The 2,500-nt window shown below is 37.1% G+C and overlaps 4 non-coding genes across 4 annotated transcripts; 3 read left to right on the top strand and 1 right to left on the bottom strand.

The window, feature by feature from the left end:
• Positions 1-273: 273 nt before the first annotated feature.
• TRNAG-CCC (transfer RNA glycine (anticodon CCC)) lies at positions 274-344 on the top strand. The gene has a single exon. It is a non-coding gene; the product is annotated as a tRNA-Gly (tRNA).
• A 937-nt stretch (positions 345-1,281) lies between these two features.
• Positions 1,282-1,353, bottom strand: TRNAQ-UUG (transfer RNA glutamine (anticodon UUG)). Its single transcript has one exon. It is a non-coding gene; the product is annotated as a tRNA-Gln (tRNA).
• A 161-nt stretch (positions 1,354-1,514) lies between these two features.
• TRNAL-CAA (transfer RNA leucine (anticodon CAA)) lies at positions 1,515-1,623 on the top strand. Its single transcript has 2 exons — positions 1,515-1,552; positions 1,578-1,623. It is a non-coding gene; the product is annotated as a tRNA-Leu (tRNA).
• Positions 1,624-1,903: 280 nt separating this feature from the next.
• On the top strand, positions 1,904-1,974 carry TRNAG-CCC (transfer RNA glycine (anticodon CCC)). Its single transcript has one exon. It is a non-coding gene; the product is annotated as a tRNA-Gly (tRNA).
• Positions 1,975-2,500: the final 526 nt, after the last annotated feature.

Raw genomic sequence — 2,500 nt, 5'->3', positions numbered from 1 at the left:
CATATTTTTTGCTTTTCATTCTTAAAATTCCATCCTTTTACATTGAAAATAGGAAAATGATCACGTTTTAATGGGCAGAAGAATTCATCGTCTAGGCATTGAACCCAAATGATAAGGTAAACATTAAGGTGGAGAATTAAGGTTTTCACCCTTTTACCACATGACTATTATGAATTTATTCCCGAATGGTGTGTAGTATATTTTTACAACAGAACATGTTAGAGCAATGCTCAAAGAGTGCATCTTGACAGTTAGAGTACACCCATGCAGCTTGCGCTAGTAGTGTAGGGGTATCATGCAAGATTCCCATTCTTGCGACCTGGGTTCGAGTCCCAGCTAGCGCATTGTGTGACAATGCTAGTTTTTATTCTTAAACTGCACATGTGACTTAGCTATAATTTAGAAACAGTGATTATATTGTGCTTTGATTAATTACATTTCTGATGAGTTTTATTTTTTCACTGGCTTTAAGAAATCTTTACATTCCCAAGTTGAAGTCAACAGTTCTTATGGAGCAATTTTCCCCATTGCACTTTATACAGATTTCAATCATTCAGTCTTTATTCTCAACTTACCAGTGCCAGGTAAGTTGAAGTCAACAGTCCTTATGGAGCAATTTTCCCCATTGCACTTTTATCTATCCTTAATACAGATTTCAATCATTCAGTCTTTATTCTCAACTTACCAGTGCCAGGTGCAGTATGACACCTTCTATAAAGTCATTTGCTCATTATGGCTTCATAGCAGGTGTTTAGAATTGATCATTATCTTTAAGTCTGAATGCTTCTGATGATGACATTTCAAAGATTATTTTCTGGATTCTGTTCTTTTGGGGTGTCATTATTCGCTGGTTGTTAAACTCTACGGCATGTATCCTTCCTTGAAGTCATTCTCTGTGCCCTAGACTAACATTGTCTTAATGTGATGCTCTTCATTGGGGATTAACGATTCTGACCAGGAATGATCCATCCTTTTCCATTTAAAATAGGAAACTAATCACTTTATAATAGTCAGAAGAATAATGCATCATCTAGGCATTGATACCAAATGATTTATGTTGGCCTGATCCATACCCATGGTTAAGAAATGAAGAATTTCTAGGTATGCATAAATGCTTGAAAGAAATGAAACCTAGCAGATGCCAGAGATGTCCATTGGTATCTAATGTCGAGAGGGCTGACTCCAATTTGGCAGATTATATATGCTTAAATTAGATTTTAAGAAAGAATGTTTTGTTAAATGTAGCTTTCTCTCGATGTGAAATTTTTAAAAGAAGCACATAGATCCCACCGAGATTTGAACTCGGATCACTGGATTCAAAGTCCAGAGTGCTAACCATTACACCATGGAACCCCTACCTGACTCCACCAACTGGAAGAACCCCTGGATCTCAGATCTTCGATAACGGTAGAATATCACCTCTCACTCAATTTCAATAAAAGTGGGTAATTGTAAGGAAAATGTAGACTTTGCACAAGTAGCAGACTTTTCCTGCCAAACATGCTACACACAGTGTCAGGATGGCCGAGTGGTCAAAGGCGCCAGACTCAAGATCAACTTCTTCCGCAACCTGGGTGTTCTGGTCTCCACATGGAGGCGTGGGTTCAAATCCCACTTCTGAAAGCTTTTTCATATTTTTTGCTTTTCATTCTTAAAATTCCATCCTTTTACATTGAAAATAGGAAAATGATCACGTTTTAATGGGCAGAAGAATTCATCGTCTAGGCATTGAACCCAAATGATAAGGTAAACATTAAGGTGGAGAATTAAGGTTTTCACCCTTTTACCACATGACTATTATGAATTTATTCCCGAATGGTGTGTAGTATATTTTTACAACAGAACATGTTAGAGCAATGCTCAAAGAGTGCATCTTGACAGTTAGAGTACACCCATGCAGCTTGCGCTAGTAGTGTAGGGGTATCATGCAAGATTCCCATTCTTGCGACCTGGGTTCGAGTCCCAGCTAGCGCATTGTGTGACAATGCTAGTTTTTATTCTTAAACTGCACATGTGACTTAGCTATAATTTAGAAACAGTGATTATATTGTGCTTTGATTAATTACATTTCTGATGAGTTTTATTTTTTCACTGGCTTTAAGAAATCTTTACATTCCCAAGTTGAAGTCAACAGTTCTTATGGAGCAATTTTCCCCATTGCACTTTATACAGATTTCAATCATTCAGTCTTTATTCTCAACTTACCAGTGCCAGGTAAGTTGAAGTCAACAGTCCTTATGGAGCAATTTTCCCCATTGCACTTTTATCTATCCTTAATACAGATTTCAATCATTCAGTCTTTATTCTCAACTTACCAGTGTCAGGTGCAGTATGACACCTTCTATAAAGTCATTTGCTCATTATGGCTTCATAGCAGGTGTTTAGAATTGATCATTATCTTTAAGTCTGAATGCTTCTGATGATGACATTTCAAAGATTATTTTCTGGATTCTGTTCTTTTGGGGTGTCATTATTCGCTGGTTGTTAAACTCTACGGCAT

This window comes from Pelobates fuscus, chromosome 10 (assembly GCF_036172605.1).
Source record: "Pelobates fuscus isolate aPelFus1 chromosome 10, aPelFus1.pri, whole genome shotgun sequence".
Taxonomy (NCBI): Eukaryota; Metazoa; Chordata; class Amphibia; order Anura; family Pelobatidae; genus Pelobates; species Pelobates fuscus.
Note: the sequence above shows the minus strand (reverse complement) of the source record. Positions and strands in the feature narration are given on the sequence as shown.